Source organism: Mchenga conophoros, linkage group LG1 (assembly GCF_057382185.1).
Source record: "Mchenga conophoros isolate Kocher_MC1m ecotype Shallow Benthic linkage group LG1, M_conophoros_male_GT1.1, whole genome shotgun sequence".
Taxonomy (NCBI): Eukaryota; Metazoa; Chordata; class Actinopteri; order Cichliformes; family Cichlidae; genus Mchenga; species Mchenga conophoros.
Window position 1 is genome coordinate 25,985,412 of NC_140526.1, and position 16,630 is coordinate 26,002,041.

A 16,630-nucleotide genomic window follows, 5' to 3' on the forward strand; every position below is an offset into this window, starting at 1 on the left:
TTTGTGCAAGCCTGTGATACTATTACTTAAAAATGAAACAATCTTAGATGAGGGCCTGCAAAAATTGTTCTGGTGTCAGATGTTGCCATTGCTCATTTGATTGAGCAGGTGACCAATGTACTGGGTCTTTGCTTCAGTGTTTCCTCCCCAGACATATCTCTGCATGTCTCCCCTATCCTCTCTTCACCTTTCTATTCAAGAGAAAAGTTTATTTTAGAAACAGTGCTCAATGCTAGAAACCTAGCAAATGGTGTTATCTAACATTCAGTCAGTTCAGTTTTATTTCCGTAGCACACAACAACAGTCACTTCATGGCATTTTATGTCATTGATTGATCACACACACTCAGCAGGCTAAGCCTAAAGTTTTAAGCCTAATCGTGAAAGTAGAGAGGGTGTCTGTCTCCCAAATTCAAACTGGGAGTTGGTTCCACAGAGGAGGGGCCTGGAAGCTGAAGGCTCTGCCTCCCATCCTGCTTTTAAATACTAGCAGAAGAAAGCCAGCAGTATGGAAGCGAAGACAATAATGCGACCTGATTATTCAAGACCTTGTGAGGAGAAGGACTTTAAATTCAATTCAGAATTTAACAAGGAAACAATGAAGAGAAGCTAATATGGGAGAAATATGGTTTCCAGGTTTTAGTCGCAGTTATTACTCTCGCTGTAGTGCTCTGGATCAACTAGAGGCCTTTCAGGGAGCTTTTAGAGCAATCTGCTAATTATGAATTACATTAGTCCAGCCTAGAAGTAATAAATGCATGAACTAGCTTGTGTTTAACATTGTAAAAGGATTTGTTTTTAACCCAAACCAAAGAGAATAACTGCGTTCACTGATAAGATTCTGTTGTCCAACAATCAATAACTTAATGAGTACTCATGAGAGCGCGCTGGTATTCTGTTTGTTTTCATATTGCTTAATACAGAGCATATTGTTTAAGATTTGCAACTGAGTGGAGTGCTACTTTTCATTTTGGCTATTTCAGGCCAAGTCGTGATATACTCTTAAACTTGTCTTCTGCCATTTCATCCAGGCAGAAGACTGATTCATAAGATTTGCTGCTCCACGACTCAGACTTTAATCAAACTTACACAAAAATGATCACCTAATGGGTTTTCACCCAAATTGTGCTTAAGGTCAAGATCACCTTTGTTGTTTTATGGACAATATCCATAAGAACTGTGATGGACTGTGAGCTGAATGAGCTACTACGTCGTTGACAGAATTAAATATTGCTATTGGCTTCTCTCAGCCAATAGTTTCTCTAAGCACTGTATTCCTGTGAGTTTCAAATTGACGATCACAGTTATGTTCATTTTTTTCCTTTTATACATTGTGTTGTTTCATGTGTGTGATTCTTTATTCACTTTTCTCTTGTTTCAGGTCCATCTATCTCTACCTTCCTGTTCCTTCACAAGCTCATGTGCATCTAATTGTCTGTGCTTTGTAGTTAAGTGTTTAGCCTTAGTTCTCAGCTATATTACTATATTGTCAGTAGTTGTTGTAGCATTCTCTTCTTACTTTCCAAGTGGTTTTGAGTTCCTTCGTTTTTCCTCAAGTTAGCGTTTTTCACTGATTACCGAGCTAAATCTTTCTCAGTTATAGCCTTTGAATTGCTCTTTGTCCTTGGAGTTGTGCTTTTGAGTCTTTAGTTGAGTATGCCTTCACTTACCATCTAAATACCAATCAGGTGGTTATTTAAAGTGGCATTTTTGACAACTATACTAGGATGGTGTATATCACAGGTATTAACCATGGATGGCAGTGTTTATCTATCCCAAATGCAATGCCACAATAAATGTGCTAAGGGCTGAAGCTGCTTTGCAACTTCATGACACAATACAGCCTGTGTTGTAATGGCACATCTGACAGAACATTTGCATGGATAGTGCCATCCAAGATATTAACAACAAGCAGAGCAATAACTGACACACCTGTGTGGGACGCCTGTATGAATGAGGCCATTTTACGGTTCTGAATGAGGTTCTGCGCTAATTACTGTACTTTTACATTTGTGTTATAACTGTCTTATTTGTCTAGTTTTGTGTTTCCAGGGTTTTCCTGTATTACGTGGGGTGAGAGTTTGCTAATCAGACTGTGCTGGGATTGGTGTGTCAAGGCTACAGCTACAAATTATTGCTGGAGCCAAGATGGCTGCCATGCTTCCTTTTCACTCAACCAGTCATACCAGTGTTTCTGTAACCTGAAGTGTGATGTGATGTGTGTTTAGCACGAGTGAGGTATGAGCTGCCATTTCTTTTTCTAACCTTTTTCTCGTGTCTTTTTTGTCTAGTGAGGAAGAGCATCTTGTGTTTTGGTTCGTTACTTCCAGGCAGAATATCTGAGCTCTTGTATTGTTAGATAGTTCTGTTTGTTTCTTATTCTGGCCTTAGCTCACCCTGATGTAATTTTTATTTTATACTTTTTTTGTGAATGGGCTGAACAGTTAATACAATATAAATTTTATACTTGGAAGGTTATTTCCTTGACTGCTTGGGACTTGGGGAAGTGTATCGGCTCCTTAGATTGGATGTAACAATTCGAATAAACCTTCATTTTTCAGTTGTAAAGATTTTTTTTGACATGTGGCGTAATCAAATATGGCAATCAAATACAGTGGGGCAAAAAAGTATTTAGTCAGCCACCGATTGTGTAAGTTCCCCCACTTAAAATGATGACAGAGGTCAGTAATTTGCACCAGAGGTACACTTCAACTGTGAAAGACAGAATGTGAAAAAAAAATCCATGAATCCACATGGTAGGATTTGTAAAGAATTTATTCGTAAATTAGGGTGGAAAATAAGTATTTGGTCACCTCAAACAAGGAAAATCTCTGGCTCTCACAGACCTGTAACGTCTTCTGTAAGAAGCTTTTCTGTCCCCCACTCGTTACCTGTATGAATGGCACCTGTTTGAACTCATCATCTGTATAAAAGACACCTGTCCACAGCCTCAAACAGTCAGACTTCAAACTCCACCATGGCCAAGACCAAAGAGCTTTCAAAGGACACCAGGAAAAGTATTGTAGACCTGCACCAGACTGGGAAGAGTGAATCTACAATAGGCAAGCAGCTTGGTGTGAAAAAATCAACTGTGGGAGCAATCATCAGAAAATGGAAGACATACAAGACCACTGATAATCTCCCTCGATCTGGGGCTCCACGCAAGATCTCATCCCGTGGGGTCAAAATGATCATGAGAACGGTGAGCAAAGATCCCAGAACCACACGGGGGGACCTGGTGAATGACCTGCAGAGAGCTGGGACCAAAGTAACAAAGGTCACCATCAGTAACACACTACAACGGCAGGGAATCAAATCCCGCAGTGCCAGACGTGTTCCGCTGCTGAAGCCAGTGCACGTCCAGGCCCGTCTGAAGTTTGCCAGAGAGCACATGGATGATACAGCAGAGGATTGGGGAAAATGTCATGTGGTCAGATGAAACCAAAGTAGAACTTTTTGGTATAAACTCAACTCGTCGTGTTTGGAGGAAGAAGAATACTGAGTTGCATCCCAAGAACACCATACCTACTGTGAAGCATGGGGGTGGAAACATCATGCTATGGGGCTGTTTTTCTGCCAAGGGGACAGGACGACTGATCCGTGTTAAGGACAGAATGAATGGGGCCATGTATCGTGAGATTTTGAGCCAAAACCTCCTTCCATCAGTGAGAACTTTGAAGATGAAACGAGGCTGGGTCTTCCAACATGACAATGATCCAAAACACACCGCCCGGGCAACAAAGGAGTGGCTCCGTAAGAAGCATTTGAAAGTCCTGGAGTGGCCTAGCCAGTCTCCAGACCTCAACCCCATAGAAAATCTGTGGCGGGAGTTGAAAGTCCGTGTTGCTCGGCGACAGCCCCAAAACATCACTGCTCTCGAGAAGATCTGCATGGAGGAATGGGCCAAAATACCAGCTACTGTGTGTGCAAACCTGGTAAAGACCTATAGTAAACGTTTGACCTCTGTTATTGCCAACAAAGGTTATGTTACAAAGTATTGAGTTGTATTTTTGTTATTGACCAAATACTTATTTTCCACCCTGATTTACAAATAAATTCTTTACAAATCCTACCATGTGGATTCATGGATTTTTTTTTTCACATTCTGTCTCTCACAGTTGAAGTGTACCTCTGGTGCAAATTACTGACCTCTGTCATCATTTTAGGTGGGGGAACTTGCACAATCGGTGGCTGACTAAATACTTTTTTGCCCCACTGTATGTGGAGCCATCCACTCTGGTGACCCTTCTTAACCCTCTCAAGGCAGACGTTGCCGATTTGCAACAGTTAAAAACTAACAACCTGATTACCCCACATACATATTTTACTTTTTTTTTTTAGTACCACTGCAGGACTTGGTTGTGCATTAGCAAATAAAACTTAATTTGAGCCTGAGAGGGTTAATGCATGCTGATGAAACTAAGATTAGCACTGTGGCTGAATGGGTGATTGTTCTTCTTCTTCTTCAAAAAAAAAAACAAAAACCCTGATGTTTAAGCTCGTCAAAACTTATGACATCAGGGTCCTGTTTGACCTCAGGCAGGTGAATTAACTCAATAAACACCACCTAGTATTACAGCCGTTCCCTGTAATACCAGATTCTTATAACACTAGCACACTTTAGTTTCACTGGAAATAGTGAAAATCATGTATTAAACTGATTTGATTTTGAGTATTAATATAGCTCTTTTGTTTTTTTTATTTCATGTTTAATATTGTTGCAGTTTTATGCCTTGTCAGCAAGTTCAGTCCTTGGTAAACCAAGAGAACCTGTTAGAGAATATCAGATCCTGGAAACTGAGGAAGTTGCCCCCTGAATGGAGATGGGAAAACAATCATCTGACCAAATGTAGATTCCCATGCTGTACATGTGAAGTCTAATAATAGGGGACTGACCAACATGATAGCAAACACAAAACTGGTGTTGTAGTTTCCATACAACAATGCTCACTGTGAAAGATGCTTTTTTCCCCTCCAGTTAGGAAGATTCACACAGATTGCTGAAAACATCTTAACACTGACACTCGACAGCCCTATTGCAATGGAAGATAAATACACACCCTTGCTGTGTAATTGCACCAACAGACAGGCAGCTCCAGATGGCTAAGAGGGAGGCTCATGAGTACAATCAGCAGCACATTTGTCAGTGTTGAATAATTGTGTTAATATATAATTCATTGTGTTGCAAATTCATAGACAGTAATCTTCTGTAATTTTCTATGATTTCATGGATTTTTTTTCCAGGGGTTGGTATAACTGGGGATCCAAACTTTTTTGTTTTTTACTGACAGGATCAATAAGTTGTGCATTTAGCAATACTCTGCTGCATACCCTGACGACTGCCGCTCACTGGATATTTTCTCTCTCCCCCCTCCCTCTTTTCCCTCTCTAAACCCTAGAGATGGTTGTGTGGGAAAACCCCAGTAGATCAGCAGTTTCTGAGATACTCAAACCAGCCCATCTGGCACAAACAACCTTGCAGTGTTCAAAGGCATTTAAATCGCCTTTCTGTTTCCATTCTGATACTCAACTTAACCTTTAGTAATTCCTCTTGACCATGACTACATGTGTAGTCAGCCATATGATTGGCTGATTAGATGTTTGCATTAACTTAATTAAAAAGGGTATACCTAATGAAGTGACTGTGAGTAAGTGTTATAACCTGTGACATTTTAATATCTATAGGCATGTACTTGAAATGTTTCTTCTTTTCCTCTTTTCCACTTTTCTTGTGTTTGATAGAAAAACCAGCTGGCAGACACTCTAAGAACCAGCAATGTGCTATTGTCAGAAGCAAAGAAATCTTCACGATAATCACTGCCGCTTTTATCTCTTTTTAAACTTTTTTTTTCTGCACAACAAATAAGCAAGTTAAAAAATATCCATGTTAAGTAAATTGCCTTCAGATACTGTAACCTTTTTCTGTTATACACTTTAACTTTCTTTTACCTTGTCTTATTATCCTGCTTAATGTAATTGAATTTTATAGTTTACATTACATATATGTCCATATCACATCCCTTGCTGGAATAATAAGACAAGCCATCGCTGATATCAGACATAGCAAAGCCTACTTTAATGCAGAACATCCCCCTGTTAAACTATGCCAAAACCTCCCTTAGTCCCTGTCCAATAGTCTCAATACTGTACTCTTGGGGGGGAAATGTGGTTTGCAGAGCTGTCATTGTTAAATCACTACTGATAGAATGAACTGTAAGACCGGTAAAAAGGTCTCTTATAGCAAAATGTTCAGCTTTCTTCAAATCCATTGGAATTCTACCTCCTAAATTGGTATACCGAACAGACAGCACAGCTTTTCAGAAACAATTCCAAGAGGGGATTATATAACATTTGTTAAGGGTATTAATCATTTTCTTTAAACCCCTGTTGTGCGTGGCAATGATGGGAACCCTATCTTTTGGCAAGTAATAAGTGATGGCCTCTGTGCTCTGTGTGTGTCTTGGAGTTTCACAGCCCCAGAGGTACATTACAGTTTCTCTTCTACTGCCTTTGTAAAAATACGAAGATGACCTTTAAAGGAAGAGGGTTTTTTTCAGTTTCGTTTATGAACCTAAATTCTAAAGGGTGTATGTATATTGTTTAGTGTGAATGTTATTTCTAGCAACATGCAGGCAACATGATTGGATGTAAGAAGAAGAGTGTTTCAGAGATCAGCGTGGAGGCTTTCACAACTTTGTGACAGTTCACACAGGCACACAGCTTAATAATTCAACAATATTTTTAAAAAAATGCAATGAAAACACAGGATTTCATCATGTACATACATGGCATCATAAGAAGAATCAAGGAAATCTCTGTAAGCAAGGGACAAGGCTCAAAAGCAACACTGGCTTTAACTGATCTCAAGGCCCTCAGGCAGCACAACCTTAAAAACTGACAAGAATCTACTGTAAGGAAACACTTTTAAACACCACTGTCAGTGAACATGTTTTGTTGCTGTAGAGAGATAATTTTTTCTGGTTGGATCTCAGTAAAACAAAGTATGCTGTAATTTTCAGTGAGCTTGTATTGTTTGAAAAACATTTTCTCTGGGAAAACATCTACATTTTCTTTGTGTTGTTTTCATTTAAATGTAGGGTTTAAATGAGCCGCAAATCAGAAAAATATCTTTTTTATCTACATTATACACAGAATCACTGCTAGGAAAAGAAAGAGCTCCTGCAAAGACTCTGTATGGGTTCACACCAAACTGGGGATGACGATGAAAAAATAGATGCACTCAACACAGCCTGGCAGATTATTAGTGTTAGACAAGTTACTTGAACACTGTAATCAATTACTCAAGGAACTTGAAACAACACCCACACAACACATCTTTATTTAGGAATAGATACTGCACATTACATTTTAACGGACAGAAAATCCTGCAATTTCATATAAATTACTAATATTCCTAAACTAGATTATTCTGTGATAACATGCAAGCACTGAGTTCATCAGACACACACTCCACAACTCACATGAATATGAATGCATTCATTTATTTAATTAATATTTGCCAGATCATCTATACAGTAGACTGCTCTATCCACTCAACAAAGAATGACCAAACTGATGTCAGCACTACATCAAATTCCCAACAGGACAGAGATCAAGGCAACCCCCAAATGTCAAACAGAGAGTTAGTGGGATGTAATTGTAATTGTAACAAAGCCACAGCAGACCTGGGTGCACGTTCATGCTTCGCAGCATACATTAATACTTTGACGGTTGCTGTACATCTACACACAGAGCTGCAGCTCTCCCGCTGTCAGCTCAACATAACAACAACCACTATCACAGGACCCGGTGCAATACTTAAGTCGGCGGGCTGTGCAGGTGCGTCCGCCTTCTCTGCATGCCACCGCAGGCCACGCCCCACCACAGTAATACTATTACAACACAGTATTATTAAATGTCTTACTGCCCAACAGTTGCGCCAATACCATTTAGTCACACTTTGTTGTCTCCGTGTGAGGATGGAGCAGAGGTTGCATTCAACACACAGCACAAGGGAGCAACGCGTGGATTAACATGACCACCAAGCCTTTAACTTTCAAGGTGAAGTGAGGAAGAGGTAAGATAACCATTTTGTGCAATAGATGTGCCACTATATACCCAATTGTATCTACCAGGAGCATATGTAGAAACTAACAGAGCTCTAACAAACACACAATAGAGATGTGCATGACACCAGAGAACCATTCAAGAAAAGCAAAGGAAAACTTCAAAGCTGAAATAGACCTAATCAGGTAAGGGTTCAGTCCTATGTCTGTGATACTATACTTATACTTAAATCTTTAATGGAATCAATGGGAATAACAGCAGACTAGAGCTAAAAGACATCATGCAGTAGCTGACCTGAGCATCGTCGCCTGAAAAAAGCCAGGGTGTTGACCTGATCTTAAAAAAAATCAGCTGATGTTCCAAGCTATGAATAAGAGGTTCAGGCAGGTTAAAGGCACCTTTTGTAATGCCTAAACCGCTTATGTGGACTAGTATGGTGCACAGATCACTTACTCACTTTCTTGCTTTGTCAAAGTCAGAGTTGGCAATAGGCTGTCTTTGAGGAGAACAACTTAAGGGAAAACTTTAATGAGATCATATGGCTCACAACAGTGAGACCTGAGCACCTCATGGAACTCCCACTGGAGGCCAGAAGGTTGAACAGTTCTTTCACAGGCAGAAATCATTTATAGAAGGGGATGACTGAACAATGGCCTCTGACCAAAACCGCAATGGCTGAAAGAAAACGCTGATAGGTATGCCTTATAGATAGAAAGTGACAGGCCTCTATCGGTAAAAGCTGGATGAAAGACAATGTTTTTTTTCGAGAATGCATAAATAACCTTAAAGGTAGACATGAGTGCTGTATATTTCTATAGCACACTTTTTTGCACTCTTTAGCTTTCATTATTTAATTTACATTTATGCTCAACTAAACAGACAGTATATCTGAAATAAATCTTTTTCCATTAGGACAATGTCCATCCATCCATCCATCCAGTTTACTGCTTATCCAATACTGGGTTGCAGTGCAGCCTATGACAGTCTGTCACAGGGCACAAGAGAAATCCAATCATTCCACTCACATTCATATCTATGGTCAATTTAGAATTACCCAGCATGCATATCTCCGGGAGGAACCCACAGTAGCAAGAGAGAACCCACACAGACATGGGGAGAGCACAGTGATTCCACACAGAAAAGTAGCAGGAAGTCAGCGGACTCAAATCCTGTGAGGTGACAGTGATTCACTGTGCCACACTTGGACATAGCTTTTAAATTCTTAAAATATGAAGAAAGATCATTTCTTGTGTGAAAATGGTTCTTAAAATTGAATAATAATACTGTCTTAGATATATTTGCATATGAAGGGACAGTCCTCTTGGAAAATATACACAAAATTTAAGCTGAGCACGTATAGCCACTGTTTTCTTGGTGTTCGCATTTACAAAATAGCAGTATATTTGGTTTTTTTTGGTTTTTTTAATTACTATTATCTATGATTAAGTTCTACTTTATGTGGGTACTCATGCTTTAACATGTCAGAAATGTATTGAAAAAATACTATATTTGTACATTTTTATTAATTTATTGGGATTCTTGCTGCAAAAGAGGAATATTCTATAAAACGACAGTATGGTCAACTGTATTAAAGGATAAATTGCAGTGTTAATAACCAGAAAATCGATACATAGAGTATGTATTGATCCTAATAAGGAGCAAAAGAAGTCATTACATATAATTGAAGTGCAATGATGATATGATAAACTTATACTAAACTCTTTTTCAGTGTTTAAGAGTCTCTTAAAATGTATCAATTTATTAAGTTTATAATGTCATTATTAACAAATATATAATCTGCCAACAGAGTGTATTGCTTTGGCTCTCACAGGGGCTTTATTACATGTTAAAAAATATGCAAAAAGATTAACATAAATTACTATCCAATATGAGTAGTAAAAAGTAAATACAGATTAATATATGGGGGTTTCTTTATGTTTAAGTTCAAAATGAGGATGTGCAATAAATCTTTTGTTGCAATTATGTGTCTGTGAAACACTGACAGCCTAGGATGTAGGTGGTATGCTGGAAGTTTATCACCAGTGCACCTTAAGCTGAAATGAATGAAATCCCTCAGTTGTGGCCTGAAGGCCTGAAAAACAATCTGGACCTCAGAGGTGACTGCCCATGGATAAATAATGTAAATACTGGGAGACAACCTGTTATTGAAGTTTTTCGTGTGAGGTGACTAAGAATGACTACAGTGAGCATCCCACTGCCATGGGATGCAGTGCTGTCACGGCACAGTGCGAAGGGCCTCGAGTGACATTTGTCACTGAGACTGACTAGCATTCCAAATGAAGCATATAACCTTTGTGAAATGATAATCAATCATGCTTCATCAACTTTTCCCAACACCAAACCACAAAGTAACACTGCGTAAACAGATGATTTATTCTAGTAAAGTCATAGCCGTCATCTTGGTTAACTTTGGGTTGTGTTCCATTACTTCGCCTTGAAGCTGCTGTGAGCTAATCTGCTGAATCTAGAATCAATATTGGATGCATTCTTATTATTTATGTGACATACACGTGCACGTCTGTGAACGGTACTTAGGAGAGACATCTAAAAATTCAAATTTTGCTCAAGCTAAAGATTGCTGAAGATTTGCAAAAGATTAATAGAGCAAAAACTTTTTTTTCCAAACATTTACAAATGTTGACGCACAAGTACGAGCTAGAAAAGAACAACACTTTAAAACAACTGTGACTGTCATCGATGCTTGATTTCACAGTAAGTAACCTCTGCTAGTGCATTCACTTTGTGGGCGTCCACTGACTGCTTGTGGCACACTTTTTAAAAGATTTATGAGAGAATAGCTGCGCCTGTAGCACAAATACTGCAGCGACTAAGGACAAAAGCCACCTAGTTGGAAGTTTCTCTTTTGATGAAGTCTAAAGAAAATATTATTTCGCAACCACTGACTATGAAAACAAAACAGAATTATGTGTGATTCAAACGTTGCAGTGTTCCAAGTACATCGTTTCAGTATATAATTTGATATATGATTGGATATGTATATTGTTTTTAATGGTGGCTGTTAGTCTTCAGACAGTGCACGAGTACAAATTACAATGAATATCTGACTGACATTCTAAAATCAGGTTAAGTTTTAAGATAAAGTGAGTTTTAAAAATGCCACAGAGCTAAATCTGTTATTGGAAGTGAAATTATTGTTTCAGTCAAGATAAATCTAGTCAGATCTATTCCAGATCCGCATATTTAACCATATTTAAACAATGATCCACTATGAAAGAAGAGCCACTTATAATTCCTTGCATGGCAGCTTGGCATGTTGCTTTGTACAGCTACTCTGACGTATTATTTTTCATTCAGAATTTATCAACACGTCAGTCTTTTATCTTCTTTCAGAAGGGCCGATAAACACACCAACACAACATATAACAATTTTGCATCAAATGCATCTATAGACACATGTCATAAAAACATGACCAGTTTGATTAAGGAGCTTTGCCAGCCTCTGTGATTAACTATAAAATAACCAACTTAACTTACTACTACCACAAATAAGAAGCCTGGTGTACTGATTGTTACTTTTTAGTCTCATCATTAGGACACAGCTAAACCATATCATTTCCCGTGAGTCTAATCAGAGTCCATTCTCTCATTTTCTCTAGATGTTGCTGAACAAAAGCTTCAGAAGACACAGGTTCAAACAAGAAAGGACGTACCATTCTACCGCAGTTTATTATTGCCTATTCACACATCAATCCTGGAAGTCACCTTCAATACTTCAAAAAGGCCTCTAGTGAAAATGACGCTGTGCACAATTGAAAAAAAGAGATATATGCATATGTGTATCATAAAAAAATACTAAAGAATAATGAATGAAGCATCTGACTTGATAAATTGGCTTTGGCGAATTCCTCCCCAAGTAATTATTCTGGAACGCTTATTGTTATACAGACTTGTTGAATAGGGATCTGGGCTCGCCTCTGGAGAGATCCCTGATTTAATTGAACTGCATTCAGTGGCTCTTTTTCATTTTTACTTTTTAGTCTGAGGTTATTCTGATGCTAGTTCATACACTCAAAAAAATGAAACGTTGACTTTAATTAAAATTATTTTGTCAACAGGTTCCACGAAATTGAATTATGTTAGTTTAAAGCAAAAATCTTTAGTTCATCTAATTTAAAAAAACTACTTAAGATTAACAAGACATATTTAAGACTAACTAAATCAAGTTATGTTGTATGAACAAAGATGATATATTTTCAGGTTAGATAGTTTAGATTAGTTACTTCAACACATTTCTTATTTGTGGCAGTAAAATGTTAAATTTAAGTTAGATTAATTCAAATATTATATTTTCAGCCACCTTGTGCTTTATTAATTAGTTTTACATAAATCTATTTTGTCAACAGGTTCCACACAAATGAATTAAGTACATCCAACTTATTTTTTAAAATTTCTTTTATTGCCAACACATTCAGTGAGCATTTGTGTAAACCCAGTCCAAAATAAAACACAACAGCTCATTAGGGTTAGTAATTAACAGTATGTAGACAGATGCAACATCAAGACTTTAAATTAAATGTCTGTATCTACCAGAAATAGAAGAGAGAAAAAAAAACGCATTGAAGATCACATAACACATTGATAAGATGACACTTGAGTTATGCACATGTGATGCTAGTAAGGTCTGTGAGTGTTTTTTTCTTTTAGTGTCTAAAATGGATAGCAAAGTTGCTATTTGCAATGATTGCTTAGGGTCAGTCCAGTAACACAATGCCAATGAAGTGCTTTCCTTTAACAATGCAAAGTGAAGTGTCCACCTCAACAGCCACAATTTTAAAAAAATTTATGTAACAACAATAATAATAATAATAATAATAATAATAAATAGTCCACTGATATTAGCAATCAAAGAAAATTACATCACCATCCCAAATAAAACTTTAACAAAACATGCCAACATTATGGTCTAACAATAAAACAGCTTGTCAGCGTTCAGTTTTTTTGCAACAGCACAGCAGTAACCATTTAACACTTGCCACTGTCAACATTTATTTTACCAGTGTTTGGGCAAAAAACTTCAGATGTAAACATTTTAACATGGAAACAATTGTTCGTCTTTAAAAGTCCACAAAATATACATTCATCCTGCATTCCCAACTTGGATGATCTGATATCCTCGTGTTGGTGTTGTTCCCAGACCATCATGAAAATGTTGTCACATTGTTGTGACGTTATTCTTTTGCGCGCCAAGCCATTCGTGCATTTATGAAATTCCAATGTTGCAAGGACAATATCAATTCTGCTTACTGTTTATTAAAGGGTTACGGTTAGGGTTAGGGTCAGTTGATCGGCGGACAGAGGCGGTTTCACGCAGCTTAAGTACAGTTTTTTGTTTTACGCCGGTTTTTCCCGAAGTCGCAAAAGTATGACGTCACAACATTCTGATTGGTCACTTGCAATGTTGATCCTGGAACAACATTTAGTATGATGATCTGGGAACAACACCAACACGAGGATATCAGATCAACCTCCTAACTTACCCTTATTTTTAGTATGTATTGCAATTACCTTTACAATGCACACAATGTAACACAAACTGAATATGAACATATTTCCACCTCATAACAATATGCCTTGAACGCTAATATACACACCACCCTTCAACATTTCTGGTGCAGTATCATCTCTCAATTAAATCCTTTAAATCTCAATACTTTTGATTGTCTCTTACTAGCCCCCCACAACAGTAAAATCTCTCAAATTGTAGTAGTTTACAAATTTTTTTAAATGTTCTAAATTTCTCTTAAATGTAATTTTCCCGTTATCTGTCATTTACAAATTACCATTTTATTCCCATTCAGCCTCCGAAAAACTTCTGTCCATCTGACAGAACATTCATCATCCAAATTAAAGGTTGGCTTATTCATTCAGTGTATTCTTGAGCAACTGTACCTTGGTCAAGAGTATGCTGACATACAGATGAAGGAAGAGCTTCTGAAGTACTTCAAAGAAAGCTTTCAGTCTTGAGGTTAACTGAGATTCAGTGCATATATCCCACCCATTAAGAGTGCACATGCAGAGGCCAGGTCTTCCAGGTCATGCAGGACACACTAGATGGTTATACCCACATCGGCTGGAGGAGTGCTGGCATCAGCTCTTTCGATGGTAAAGATAGCAAGGGTAATTTGTTCCAGCTCCCTCTGAACAGCTGTAGCTTAGACACAAAAACATAGAAAAATGGCATCCAGTTTTAAAAAAAGAAAGAAAAAGGGCCAAAGCTACCCTTTAATGACGTAAACACAATATTAGGAACATGCACCCCAGTGTGCCACTATTTCAGACTACAGATTCAACGATAAATATAAATAGTTTGGGTATACAAGAAGATTTCCCAAAACATTTAAACAGGTTCCATGCAAATTACAACAACAACAACATGCAACAACATTAGTTATTCAAAATTTGGTTTAATACAGATAAAAAACTAAACTAAAATTACCAACCAATTATTCTTTGAAGAGGATGCTTGGGTCTTCATTCAGGTAAAAAGGTAGTGCCCTGAGGACACACTCCCTCCCCTTTTCAATACTTTCCTTCTGTAGAGAGTGGCAGAGATACAGGAAGAGAAAACAGATATACTTTAGGATGACAGAAACTCACATTATACGCAAAATGAATGACATATCCACTGCACAGATAGACATGTACACAAGACCAACTAATCATCACATGGACATGAATAGTTAACCTGTTGGGCAGGGTTTCCACCACATTATATATGTCCATAATGGAGGTAAAGACAAACTAATACATCATCTTTTTTGCATTCAAAACATAACATAAAAACATTCACTTCTGGTTTAACCTAAATCAAGGGATCAGATTTTACATATGTTTAGGTAATTTAAATTTTCAACATTTTGAGTACCAAACTTTGTCTTGCTTAATATAAATGTAAGTGCACTGTGCAGCTACCATACACTAGCTGTTTAAATTTGAAAATGATCTTATTAGCCATAATATTTTGCTACCAACAGAATAACGCACCTGTGTGGCTGGGGCCAAAGTTTGTCTAATTTTCTTCCCTGCAACGCCTCCTTTTTTCTTGAAGACTTTTATGAGCTGGTCAGTGTATTGGTCAAGTTGTGTAAAAAGCCTTGGAACATGTGCAGCAGTAGTAATCCTCACATATTCTGCTTCCACCTGAAAATATGTCAACAAACACAACATACTGTACTGTAAATATACATACTATATGTACACATATACAAACTAAAACTAATGTAGTAAGACCTCATTAAAGCAATAATTTTAACACAAACATTTACACAAAATGCTAATGGAGCCATTACAGCTTTTATTGTTATTTATCAAGTTCCAAAAAATATTGATCACAGCTGATCTGAAAAGAATTTCATGCCTCAGGCCCTTGAACTGCAACCTTTACCATGGTTCAGATGTGGAGAAGAAATAACAGGGGCATGGGATGGGTCACAAAAGAAAACTTAACTTATAAAACAGTTTTGTTTTTAAAAGTATAACAGTTCACATACCACATACAAGCTCAGCAATACCACATACACCACATCAGTATAGGAGGGAGCAGGTAAAGGCAGGATCTGAGATTTATAAAGTAAAACAAGAAATTCATTACTTAATTTCAAGAAGCAAATTATTGTTTGAATTACAACTAAATAAAATACTACTCAGAAGAAAAGCAAGAGATTGACACTGCCATGTGCTAACTTTCTATAGAAGCAATTATCACCAGGTCTGTCGACCTCCATTGTCTGTCCACTCATATGTCTTGAATAATTTTATTAAAAAAATTAAGTGTGTACTTTCACAAACTGTAATTTATAACTACATTGATATGTATAACTCCGCTAGGAAACATGCTGTATTTACAGACCATTTTTACATAATACAGATTACTGATAGAGCAGAACAATGGTGTCACAGTGGCTTTCGCCCTTGACTTTTTGGATTTTAAATGTCACTTTATGCTATCCTTGCTATCCTATTCGATATTTCCGACTCTCGGATTACAGAAAAGGAATCCCAAGAAAGCAAATGGAAAAATAACCCCTTGAAAGAATAACCCCATGAACCCCTGTAGCTAATCCCTTAATAAAACAAAAAACAATAAAAATGTTTCTTACACAGTCCACAAAATAAGCATGTCCAGGACCCAGTAAAACTAATGTAAAACAAGCGCACGCAAACGATATAACATGTCTTGTAAGACAAACGCAAAATATAACCATGCTGGACATATAGATACTACACAACATAGTCAAAGAAAAAAAGTGGTCTTACCTCTCAAAGAAACAGTAGCTTGGCGCCAAAACAGCCTTTTTCAGTTAAATTTGAAGTCTTGCGCATGAGCAGGCACAAGCCGTGAAACCTTCTTGTTCTGCGCGTTTTCATTACAACTGTTTTTGCATTACTGCCACCTTGTGGATATACAAGGTATATCGATCCTAATTGACTTAACTTAAATGTTATGCGATCAAGTAACACATTAGTATTATGTACGTTGAATAATAGACACAATTACGTAGACTTGATTAGAAAAACATATG

At 37.6% G+C, this 16,630-nt stretch overlaps 1 long non-coding RNA gene across 1 annotated transcript; it reads right to left on the minus strand.

Annotated features, from left to right (window-relative positions):
* Positions 1-12,482: 12,482 nt before the first annotated feature.
* Positions 12,483-16,358, minus strand: LOC146583467 (uncharacterized). Its single transcript, XR_014892266.1, has 4 exons — positions 15,599-16,358; positions 15,093-15,248; positions 14,549-14,641; positions 12,483-14,259 (listed from the first exon to the last, which is right to left on the minus strand). It is a non-coding gene; the product is annotated as an uncharacterized LOC146583467 (long non-coding RNA).
* Between the last annotated feature and the right edge of the window lie 272 nt (positions 16,359-16,630).